General features: G+C 39.4%; 1 pseudogene; it reads left to right on the forward strand.

Moving 5' to 3' along the window:
• The first annotated feature begins 10,836 nt into the window (after positions 1-10,836).
• Positions 10,837-11,814, forward strand: LOC101707163 (galectin-8 pseudogene; annotated as a pseudogene).
• Positions 11,815-13,405: the final 1,591 nt, after the last annotated feature.

Consider the following 13,405-nt stretch of genomic DNA (forward strand, 5'->3'; position numbering starts at 1 on the left):
CCAGGGATGCAGGGATGGTTCAATATATGCAAATCAATCAATGTAATACAGTATATCAATAGAGCCAAGGACAAAAATCATATCATTATCTCCATACATGCAGAAAAAGCATTTGACAAAATCCAACATGCAGTTATGATAAAAACCCTACAAAAAATTGGAATAGATGGTCTCTACCTCAAACTGATAGAAGCCATCTATGAAAAACCAACAGCCAATATCATACTAAATGGTCAAAAACTGAAATCCTTCACACTCAAATCAGGAACAAGACAAGGATGTCCACTATCACCACTCTTGTTCAATATAGTTCTGGAAACATTAGCCACGGCAATTAGACAAGAGAAAGAAAGAAAAGGAATAAAGATAGGAAATGAAGAAGTCAAATTTTCATTATTTGCAGATGACATGATACTCTATATAGAAGACCCCAAGAACTCCACCAAAAGTCTTCTAGACTTAATAACCAAATTCAGTGAAGTAGCTGGTTACTAGATCAACACAAAAAAATCAATAGCTTTCCTCTACACCAATGACAGACTCACTGAGAGAGAAATATGGCAAATAATTCCTTTCAAAATAGCATCCGAAAAACTGAAATACCTAGGAATCATCCTAACGAAAGAAATCAAAGACCTCTTCTCTGAAAACTATGGCACTCTGAAAAGAGAGATTGAAGATGATATCAGAAAATGGACATCCACTGCTCCTGGGTAAGAAGGATTAATATAGTGAAAATGGCCATACTTCCAAAACTGCTATATGGATTTAATGCAATTCCATCTGAGATCCATTCATAGGCCTCGAGAAAACAATCCAAAAATTCATTTGGAACAAGAAGAGACCCAGAATAGCAAAAGCAATTCTAGGTAACAGAGACATGCCAGGGGGTATCACAATCCCCAGCCTGCAACTATACTACAAAGCTACTGTGATAAAAACAGCATGGTACTGGCAAAGAAACAGACTTGAGGACCAGTGGAACAGATTGGATGATGCAGAAACAACGCCAGACACACTCAGCCATCTCATCTTCGATAAAGGAGCCAAACACCCTCACTGGAGGAAACATAGCCTCTTTAATAAATGGTGCTGGAAAAATTGGGCTTCAACTTGCCAAAGACTAAAACTAGACCTGTATCTCTCACCATGCACTAAACTAAAATCAAAATGGACTAAAGATCTAAATATTAAAATATAAACTCTGAACCAGTTGCAACAGAGGTTAGGTAGAACCCTTGAAGACATCGGTGTAGGAAAAGATTTTATGAACAAAACCTCAGTTGCCCATGAACTAGCACAAACAATCAACAAGTGGGATCTCTTCTCATTAAAAGGCTTCTGCCCAGCAAGAGAAATCACCAGCAGTGTGAAGAGACAACCCACAATGTGGGAAAAAATCTTCACCTGCTCTTCCTCAGACAAAGGTCTACTATCTCGAATCTATAAAGAACTTAAAATGATCAGACCTCCCAAACTTAAAGACCCAATCCAAAAATGGGCATCTGAAATGAACAGACATTTCTCAGACAAAGAAGTAGAAACAGCAAATAAATACATGAAAAAATGTTCAACATCACTGGTCATTCGAGAGATGCGAATGAAAACAATACTAAGATTCCACTTCACTCCAGAAATAATGGGTGCTATCATGAAATCAACCAAGAAAAATGCTGGTGGGGCTGTGGGGAAAGAGGAACCCTGCTCCACTGCTGGTGGGAGTGTAGACTGGTGCAAGCACTGTGGAAATCAGTATGGAGATACCTCAAAGAACTAGGACTGGAAGTCCCATTTGACCCTGCTATTCCACTGCTGGGGATCTTCCCCAAAGGATTAAAAGAATCATACCACAGTGATATATGTGTGCCCATGTTCATAGCAGCATAGTTTGTGATAGCTAAAACTTGGAAACAGCCCAAATGCCCATCAACTGGAGACTCGATAAAGAAAATGTGGTTTTTTCATAAAATGGAGTACTACTCAGCCATAAAAAATGAGAAATTAGAGACATTTATAGCTAAGTGGATGCACATTGAGGCGATACTCTTAAGTGAAGTAAATAGGACACAGATGTGTAAATACCGAATAGTTTCTCTGGTGTGAGAAACTGAAAGTGTAAATAAGGACTAAATGTAGAATGGGTAATGTGAAATAGGAAGAAAAGGGGCAAAGGGGAAGGAAGTGGGAGGGCTAGGGGAAGGGATAGAAGGGAATGGCATTAATATGAGAAAATGGAAAAATAGGAACAAAATCTTTTAAATAAGGAGGACTGGAGGGTTTGAAGGGAGGGCTGGTCAAGGGTGAAAAATAAGAACCAAGAGAGACTATGTAAAGGTGCAAATTTCCAATGATGAATGGCATTATATTGTATACCTAAAATGTACCAATGATTAGAATGAATAATCGATAATGTAAAATAGGAAGAAAAGGTCCAAAGGGGTAGGGGTAGTGGGAGGGGCAGGGGAAAGGAAAGAAGGGAAAGGAAAAATGCTGAGAAATGGAAAAAATGGAAATAAAGTCTTTGTAAATAGGGAAGGGTGGAGGGGCTGAAGGGAGGGCTAGGAATGGGGAAAAAATAAGAACCAAGATGCATTATGTAAAGGTACAATTCCCCATGAGAAATGTAATTGTGTTGTATATCTACAGTGTACCAATAAAAGAATTTAATACAAAAAAAAATGTGATACTTCAGAGAGTAACAGAAAAAGAGCTTTGAAATATCCTTTCCATGGAATTAAACATGACAAATTTCATTAAATATCATTAATTCATCTCTTTTTTAAATAAAATTCAGAAACCAATGTGTCTCCAGTGGACAAGCAAAAAAAAAAGAAAAGAGAATTCCTATAGGCTTTAAAAATGATTTGTTAGGCTTAATAAACATATTATGCAGGGAGGCATATCAGATGAATGTCTTGTAGCAGACACCAAATTTTTAAGTGGCATTAGACTTCTATTTATCATTTAATTGTTTGAGCGAGGGTGTTTGGGTAAAAGAAAAAATTACTGTTAGCATTTCTTCTCTTAAGGAAAAAGATGTGAATCGCAGGCTTATTTCAGGGAAACCTTTGAAGCTATGATGAACATAATTCTAAATGTATGTATGTTTCATTATACTGCTCTTAAGAGTAATGAGGTGGCAGTTTAATTGTTAAAAACAATGAAATGGAGGGCCGGGGATTTAGCTCAGGGGTTTTGTCACCTGCTGCACAAGCGCAAGGACCTGAGTTTGATCCCTGGTACAAATAAAAAAACAAAAAAAAACCCAATGTAATGGAAGCATAAATACTGAAGAAAAAAAAAATCAAATTAACAGGAGGAAGGTAATACCAGGCCACCTTTGATTTTCTGAATGATTACCAAATTGTTTTCCAGGACATTTTTACCTATTTATACCCCTTCTAGCTATATATGAAAATGCTCATTTCATTATATCTTCACCATTGTTACTGGGTTGTTTTTTTTTAATTTCCCAACCCAGAAAGAAATGGCACTTTGGGAGCCAATGTTGCATTTATTTTTCTTTGTTTACTTATTATTTTTACTTATTTACTACTAAGGTTGATCCTTTTCCATATGTTTGGTGTTTATTCATTTCTTCGTGTTAGCTAGATTATTTGTTTATATCCTGTGCAGACTTTCCTTAATTGGTGTGTCATTGTTTTACTTGAATATTTCTGTGAACATTTATGTATGAAGCACAGTAACCATTTTGATATTTGGTTAATATCTATTCCTCATTCATTTTACATGTGAATAATTTCTTCCACAAACATAAATTTTGAATTTTTACCTGATTGAATGTAATTTATGTGTTCATTTTCCGCGTCTATTGCTGCTATACATGGAAAACAATTTTCCATACAGGGAGTACATAAACATTCACACAATATCTCTTGCATTGGGCTATTTAGATGCACTTTTCACTCATCTATGATGTAAGCTGGCATCTGGTGAATCCGGGATCCCCTGAACCACACAGTAATCAGAACTGCGGAGCATGAGGCAAAGCCAGGAAGGCTTTTTTCTTCCCCAAGCTGCCCTGGCCAATCCTGACTTTCTATGTGGATCTGCTACTCAGGAAAAGTCACTCTGGGGCTGTGCTCTCCCGCGCCCTGCCAAAAGCAGGGCAGTGACTCCCAGTTGCAGGATAGCAGAGGTGGTCCCGAGCCCCAGCTTCATGCAGATAGTCTGCAAGCCAGCCTCAGGGCAGCAAGGCGCAGGGGTAGGTATGTGCCCTTCCCAATGCACAGGCACCAGTGGTTTAGCTCCATGTTCTAAATCCTTGCTCCCAGGCAAAGAGGTTTTGTTTAGCATGTCCATTTCACTATAACTCTGTTGTATAGGAGCCTGTGTGAATGAACAGGCCTAAGGGGAAGGAAAGAATGTGGGCCCTGCCTATTCTGAACCACGGCCTTGGGCTTCCCATCCCAGGAGCACAATCCTGTCCATCTTGGCCAACTGAGCCCATTAGCACTGTCTTGTGGGTTTGTGCCTTGTGTCATATCCCACTAAAGCCTCATGGTCTATGTCCAATAGCTACATGTACCCACCTCTTCTAGGTGCCACTGTGTCATTCAAATGTCACAAAGAAGCCTTGTGGCACATGAAAAGAGGAAGGAAAGTGATGCACTTAATGGATTAACTGGGTAGATTGGATCCATGTTTTCTCTGCACCTACAAGTACTTTCACTATTGTTATCATGAAGTTGTTTTGAAGCCCTTTTTAAAAGACTGTATGTGTTTACTTTTTTTTTTTTTGAGACAGGATCTCATTAGTCCAGGTTGACCTTGAACTGGTAATTTGGCATAGACTGGCCTCAAACTCTGATCTGGCCTCTGCCTCCCAATTGCTGGAATCACAGGTATGTGCCATCATCCCGGCTTAAAGACTTATTTTTTTTTTTGTACCAGGAATCAAACTCAAGACCTTGCTCTTGCCAAGTAGGCACAGTGCCACTGAGCTACATCACTGGCCCTTGGAGACTCCTTAATGAGTGCTTCCAGATCCGATGCCACTCTAGAATGACAGATGTGGTACTAAACATAATTCAACAATCAACCACTGGGGGCCAGGGATTGAAGCGATAGGTCCTGAGTTCGATCTCTGGTACCAATAAATAAATAAATAAATAAATAATTGACAACTGGGATCTTGTATTATTAAAAAGCTTCTGCACATCAAGAAAAACCACCAATAGTGTGAAGAGGCAACCCACAATGTGGGAAAAAAATTTTACCAGCTGTTCCTCAAAGTACAACTATCTAGAAAGTATAAAGAAATTTTGAAAAATCAGACCTGCCAAATTTAAAGACTCAATTCAAAAATGGGCATCTGAAATGAACAGACATTTCTCAAAGAAGTAAAAGCAGCAAATCAACATATGAAAAAATGTTCAACATCACTGGTCATTCGAGAGATGCAAATAAAAACAATACTGAGATTCCACCTCACTCCAGAAAGAATGGTTGCTATCAAGAAATCAACCAACAACAAATGCTGATGGGGTTGTGGGGAGAAAGGAACGCTTTTCCATTGTTAGTAAGAATGAAGACTGGTCCAACCACTGTGGAAATCAGTATGGAGATACCTCAAAAAACTAGGGCTAGAGGTCCCATTTAACCCACCTATTCCCCTGCTGGGTATCTTCCCAAAAGAACTAAAAGAATCAGACAACAGTGATACATGTGCCCCCATGTTCATAGCATCACAGTTTGTAATAGCTAAGACTTGGAAATAGCCCGATTCCCCATCAAGTGGAGACTGGATAAAGAAAATGTGGTTTTTATAAGATAGAGCACTACACAGCCATGAAGAGTGAGAAACTAGAGACATTTATAGCTAAATGGATGCACAATGAGGCCATACACTTAGGCGAAATAAATAGGACACACATGTGTAAATACTGAATAGTTTCTCTGGTGTGAGAAACTGAAAGTGTAAATAAGGATCAAAAGGAATAATAAATAATGTGAAATAGGAAGAAAAGCTCCAAAGGGGAAGGGGAAGTGGGAGGGATAGGGGAAAGGAAAGAAGAGAAAGGAAAAAATATGAGAAATGGAAAAAAATGGAATAAAAGTCTTTGTAAATAGGGAGGATGGAGGGGTTGAAGGGAGGGCAGGGGAATGGGGAAAAAATAAGAACCAAGATACATCATGTAAAGGTACAAGTTCTCAATGATGAATGTCATTATATGATATACCTAAAATGTACCAATTAAATTAATGAATTTAAAAAAAACATAATTCATGTTGGAGGAACTGTCCCAAGGGTGCAGTTAACACCCAGACCTCACCCTGTCTCCTGGATACTTAGGAATTCAGAAAAGAGTAGTGGCAATGACTGATACTGGACCCAATGTCATTTTGCTCACCACTCAGAAGCCAATAGTTGGGAGACAAGAGTGGGTGAGAATGAATTTAAGATGGAGGGGCTGTTCAGATCTGGCAGGATATAGAAAGTGGTTTTGTTATAGGGATGGCAGTGTTGGTTCAGCATTGGAAGATCCACCCCCAAAAGTCATCATTTGAACAGAGGAAAGGAAAAAGCCATATGATCCTGTCACTAGTTGGAGAAAAAGTATTGGACTAAATTCTACAGCTGTTCATGGTAAAAGCTACCAGGAGACTAGAAGTAGAACAGAACCTTCTCAACAGATCAAAGACATGTACTCCATACTTCCAATGAGAACACCTTATATGAATGGAGAAGATACAATGCTTTCTCCTTAAGGTGGGGAACAAGGGCAGATATGCTTACTCTTTATCTGTCCATTAAACTTTGAAACCTAGGCCCCACCAAAATAGTCTGGCAAAAAAATGACACAATTAGGATAGGATTGGCAAGGTAGAAGCAAAATCTTTATATGTAGATGAAATGATCATCTACAGAGAAAATACTAAGAAATCTCTAGGAGCCCCTAGAACTTATGTTTGAATTTAGTAGGATTAGAAAACACAAGGTATATATAAAAATTCAGGTTGGTATACTTGCTATAAATGAAGAATTGGATATTGAAATTTAAAAGTTATGTAGGAGTACAAAGGACCTAGAAAAGTTAAAAAGTAAATAAATAAAAAAAACAGTGTTGGAAGACGTTTAGTTCCTAATTTTAAGACTTCTTCTAAATCTACAGTAATCAAGGCGGTGTTGGTGTAAGGAAAGATATATAGATCATTTGAATAAAACAGAGAATCTAGAAATAGAACCACACATATATGGTCCACTGATTTTTGAAAGATTATTTAACATTAGCATTTTATAGAATATAAACTCAATTCAAGAGCTGAGGAAGAGATAGTGTTTTCAGCAAATGGCACTAGAACACCTGGGATCACCAGATTTTTTTTATATAAAAAAATTAACCTCAACCCTTTATTTCCATACATGAAAATAAGTTGAAGGGATCTATGAATGCAAATATGAAAGCCTAAAGGTATAAAACTTTAAGAAGAAATTATAAGGGAAAATGTTTATGGATTCAGGGTAGGTGAGAACTACCTAGGATACAAAAAACATGATGTATAAAAGAAAAAAAATTGATAAATGAGATTCCATCAAAATTTAGAACTTTAAATGACATCATTAAAATGAAAAGTAGTCCTGAAACAGACCATATTTACAATGCATATAACCTGTGACCAGAATATATAAAGAATTCTTAGAGCTCATTAATAGACAACCCAATTGAAAAGTAGACATGAGAAGATGAAAAATAGCCAGTATAGCACAAGGAAAGGTGTGTAACTCTAGAATCAGAGAAGTACTAATCAGTACAATAACAAGACTGAATTATACACTCATTAGGGAGATGAAGTTAAAAGTTTTAAAAGCCTTGTCATGACTTTTTCTTTTTGTTGGATTCTCCCCCTTTGTGTTTAATTTGTCACGCCCAATGGACTCATTCTGCTGGGTTTCCTGGGGTTGTGATCCTCATTGTCATTTCCTAGGGTATTGTCTAAACTTTTTTGGAGTGCCAGTTTGATATTCATGAAGTTCCTGAGGTGCTCTTTATCATGAAAGTATCTTATTTCTCCATCAATTTTGAAAGATAGTTTTGCAGGGTACATCAATCTGGGTTGGAGGCTGTTTTCCTTTAGGGCTTGAAATACATCACTCCCAGCTCTTCTTGCCTTGAGGGTTTGCATTGAGAAGTCTGTGTGATTCTGATGGGCTTTCCTTTGTATGTGATTTATTTCTTTTCTCTCACTGCTTGTAGAATTTTGTTCTTCTGTTGGATTTCTGGAATCCTAACTATTATATGCCTATGTGTAGATTTTTTTTTGATCAAGGCTAGCTGGAGTCCTATATGCCTCACTTATCTGTATGTCAAGTTCTTTTCCCCTGCTTGGGAAGTTTTCTGCCATCACCTCTGTGAACAGTTTTTTTTATGTCATCTGCACTCTCTCCTCTTTCTTCATTGACTCCAATCAGTCTTATGTTATTCTTCTTTGCATCGTCTAGCAGCTGCTGGATTGATTTCTCGTGTTCTTTTACAATTTTAAAGCGATTTTTCTTTTCCTGGTCACTAATTGCAATCTTTTCTTCGATTTCTGAAATTCTATCCTCACACTGGTTCATTCTGCTGTGCAGACTTTCAGTGGAGTTTTTAATCTCCTGGAAATCTGTTTGCATCTGTTTTATGGATTCCATTTGTTTCCTATGTTGGGATTCCATCATGTTCCTCAGATCCTCTATTTTTTTATCTGTGTTCTCTCTAGATTTCTTAATCCTATCTTGCACCATGAGCACAATCTTTTCTGTTATCTCAGTAATTATTTCTGATTTCAATTTTTCCCAGATCCTCTTTCGTTGCCAGTTCAGAGAGTCCAGGTGGTTGAGTATCAGATTGTTCCATCTCGTTTCCCTTTGGGGTTGCTTTAGGTGATCTGGAAGTCTGTTTTTGAGGCTTGTTTAAATGTCTTCTCATTTCCACGGGGTGGGGTGCTTCTGGCACCCACATGGCTCATCTTCTCTGCCCTAGGAGCTTGGGATGGCAGCAGGGGAACTTCCTTCCAGGTACTGGGACCGGCTCAGCTTTTCTGCCCTAGGAGCCTGGGATGGAGGCGGGGAGCTTCCTTCCAGGTGGTGGGACCAGCTCAGCTTCTCTGCCCTAGGAGCCTGGGATGGAGGCGGGGAGCTTCCTTCCAGGTGCTGGGACCAGCTGAGCTTCTCTGCCCTAGGAGCCTGGGATGGAGGCGGGGAGCTTCCTTCCGGGTGCTGGGACCGGCTCATCTTCTCTGCCCTAGGAGCCTGGGATGGAGATGGGGAGCTTCCTTCTGGGTGCTGGGACGGGCTCACCTTCTCTGCCCTAGGAACTTTAGTTCAAATTCTTGTGATTATAAGTGAACCTTGTCTCCTGGGCCAGTCCTAATGACCCTTTAGATAAACATTATTTTCCTTCAAATTAAACATTATTCTTTTAATTAAAGTACAAGATTAGCAAGGTTCTGGCCCACACTTTGATGATATTTGAAAACCACCAGGTATTCCAGGTTCTGAAAAACTAAAGAAAAATGATTGATTAGGAGGTCTGGGAAGCAATGTGGTTTTCCCCCTTCTTTGTTCCCTATTCCCGGAATAGTTGATTCTAGTAGTTAATATTTGAGCCATTTAAAGGTTTTTCTTTAGAAGTTACAATGCTTAGCAAAGGGAAAAAAAGGGGACCATTTTTCAAAGCAAAGCTAATCTTTAGTAAGGCGGTATAAAACAAAATGTAGCCATTACTGTTATACCAGTTGTCTCTGTTTTTTTTTTTTTCTTTTTTTTTGGTACCCGGGATCGAACTCAGGTCCTTGCGACTGTTATACCAGTTGTGTGAGTGTAAGGAATATATTTTTGAGTCTGGATGACGTCCTTGCTTATTACAAGTGCTCTACAGTGAGAACATGTACTGCATTTAGAATCATATGCTTTGATGGGCCCTGTGTGAGGAAAGAAAGAGGAGGGTCAGGGCTTTTGCTCAAGGACTGGGGATGATCATCTCTCTCTGACTGTTCTCATCATAAGGCTTACACTGGTGTATGTTTCAGAGAGAGAGAGAGAGAGAGAATATGTACACACCCACTGTGTGTTGACATCGGAAATAGATCTCCCACTAGTACAAGGCCACTTCAGTGGTTCAGAGTTATGAGTCAGAGGAGTAATGTAGGATTTCAGTGCCCCCTTTGCCAGATGTAGGACATTATTACTACAGCAGCAAACTTCGGATCAGTTTCCCTTCACTCCCACCCCTTACTCTACCAAAGTTAACAAAGAAGTACAGTAGCTGATGAGCATAGGGAAAACATCATTTAACCTCTCCATATCCAGTGAGCATGCATTTTACTATCTGTCCTGAGTTATCTCGTTTCGTTCCTCTGCAACACTTCACCCAATCTCTAACAATTGGTCTCTCAGTTTATTTTGTTTTTCTCTCGGCCTCATCTCCCTAGAATACGAGATTGAGGAGAACAACAACAAAAACATGACAACAAAAATTTGCTCACATTCCCTTTACATTTGAATGTTGAGGAGTTTATAACTTAAAACAACTATGATGCCATGTTACCTGTCAAATTGACACTGATTTTAAAAGATATGAACAATATCGCAAATGAGAGAGCCACAGCAGCATTTCCTTTTCCTTCTGGGGACAGTGTAGTTGTCACTCTGGAAAACACCTTAACAATACATGTCCGTCTGCCAGAGGTGAGCCAGGAAAATGAGGTCGTCAGGAGTCCTACTCTTCCCTGGACAGCTCTGGCCGAGGGCAAATAATCTGGATAACCTTTAAATGGAACATAGTTAAAATCTTACTCACTGAAAAGAGATTCCAATCAACAAAATCTACACTAACTTGGAAAAGAATTATGTTATCCTTAACCTTCAAAATGTCATCCATAACCCAACCATCCCCTATGTTGGCACCATTTCTGAGCAGTTGGAGCCTGGATCCTTGATTGTCATCCGTGGCCATGTTCCTAATCGTGCTGAGCGATTCCAGGTGGGCCTGCAGTGTGGCAGCAGCATGAAGCCCCGGGCCAATGTGGCCTTTCACTTCAACCCCCCGACTTCAAGCAGGGCAACTACATTGTCTGCACACTCTGACAAATGAAAGGTGGGGATGGGAAGAGATCACCTATGACATGCCCTTCCAAAAAGAAAAATCTTTGGAAATTGTGATCATGGTGCTGAAGGACAAATTCCAGGTGGCTGTGAATGGAAAACATACTCTGCTCTATGCCCACAGGATTAAGCTAGAGAAAATAGACACACTAGGCGTTTATGACCACGTGAATGTTCACTCAGTTGGCTTTAGATTCAGCTCGGATTTACAAAGTACCCAAGCATCTACTCTAGGACTGACAAACATAAATAGAGAAAATGTACAAAAGTCTGGCATTTCACAGTTTACCCTGCCCTGCGAAGCAAGGTTGAATTCCCCCATGGGCCCTGGATGAACTGTTGTCATTAAAGGAGAAGTGAATATGAAGGCCAAAAGCTTTAATGCTGATCTAATAGCAGGAAAATCAAAGGATATTGCTCTACACTTGAACCCATGCCTGAATATTAAAGCATTTGTAAGAAATTCTTTTCTTAATGATGCCTGGGGAGAAGAAGAGAGAAATATTACCTTCTTCCCATTCAGTCCTGGGATGTACTTTGAGATGATAATTTATTGTGATCCTAGAGATTTCAAGGTTGCAATCAATGGAGCACACAGCCTGGAGAACAAGCACAGATTTCTGGACCTGGGCAGCATCGACACAGTGGCCATCAATGGTGATATCCACTTGCTGGAAGTAAGGAACTGGTAACGACCAGGAGTGCCACAAACCCAAATACAGAATGGCTGTGTGATCTTGGCTGTGTCAAAGCACACCTCACTGTTCCTGCCTTGTTTAAATTGCACTTCAGTAGCATTAAGTCCCACTGTTGTCCCACTGCCCTGAGGGGGGAATCTGAGGCGACGGCTTTCTCCCCATATGGCCTCTTTTAGAACCACACTCAAGAGGTATTTATTTATTAAGGGCCTACTGTAACACAGCCACTAAATGGCATTGAGCACATTTTCATCAGCAGTGATAGTAGATGCACATACATGGTGGTGTGGAGCCAGTGTCCCCTCTTCTCTGGGGCTTGGACTTCGGTGTTCTGCCCGTGTACACTGCCTGCCTTGTTGGGTCCATTGGGTTAAAGGTCATGCAGCTATTCAGTCACATAAAATACTAATTTCCAGAAGACATTACTCCTTCCCCAGAGACTCCTTTGACAATGAGCATCTACGGTGTCCCAGTCAAGAGGACTGATGTCAACTTTCATCTGCCAGTGAATCTGTAGCACAATAAACATACCGCTCTCCTTGCTATTAGCTTTACCAAATAATTATCATGAGTATGACATCTGAGCTCAGCAGAAAAGTTAAGGCCAAAAGAAAAAAAGAAAAGTTAAGGCCAAAAGCAAACACCCCCACCTCCAAAACCAACCAACCAACCAAAAAACAACCCCAAAGCAAACAATAAACCCATCATGTTGACTCAAAAAAAAAAAACAAAACAATCCATGTCCGAAACCTAAAAGAAGTATATTGCTTTTAAACCAGCAATTCCTCTGTTAGTCAGGCATTATCTAAGCTAAGGAGTTCATCAATGATGTGTAAAACAATCGAACTATGATGAAGTATATGTCCATGATTTTGTTTGTTTTTATGTGTGTTTATCCTGTGTCTATTGAGATTGAACCCCAGGCCTTCACGCTGAGCTCGATCCCCAGCTGTTATTTATTTTTTATTTTGAGATGGTCTCACTTCACTAAGTTGCTAAATTGCCCAGGCTGGCCTGGAACTCGCGATCTTCTTGCTTCAGTCTCCCAGAGTGCTGGGATTAAAAACATGTGCCATCATGCCTGGCTTCTTTTTTAAAAAAATTATTTAGAGATAGGGTCTTGCTTACTTGTCCACACTGGCCTGAAACTTTCAAACTTTGCCTCTCGACTACTTGAGTAAGTGGAATTATAGGTGTGAACTACCACACCCAACTTGTCTATGTTTTTATAAAAATTAGACATTAGAAAATAGTGGCATAGGAAAATATTTAATACCTCGGGAAGATCTTCACAGGATTTTGTTTCAAAGTAGAAATAAGATACTACGCAAGTAAATACTCCATTTAAAAGTTTTTGTTTGCATTTAGGTAGACGGAAAACTAATGTAAACAAAATGCCATAATGATGTGGGTGGTTATCTGGAATACTAGATATCCGGTGATTTTTATCTGTGTCTATGGTTCATGTATATTCTCCATGAATATTTTCCTATTAAGAAGCAATTGGTATTTACTAAAGTAGAGTAACTTTGCCCCCTGGTGGCTTGTCCAGTAATTGTCTTTTATCTGAAGGAAGAATTTTTTTTTTCATTAAATTCTT

The sequence above is a fragment of the Heterocephalus glaber genome, unplaced genomic scaffold, assembly GCF_053883595.1.
Source record: "Heterocephalus glaber isolate CG9 unplaced genomic scaffold, H.glaber_assembly_v1.0 deba00001729, whole genome shotgun sequence".
In the NCBI taxonomy this organism is placed as follows: Eukaryota; Metazoa; Chordata; class Mammalia; order Rodentia; family Bathyergidae; genus Heterocephalus; species Heterocephalus glaber.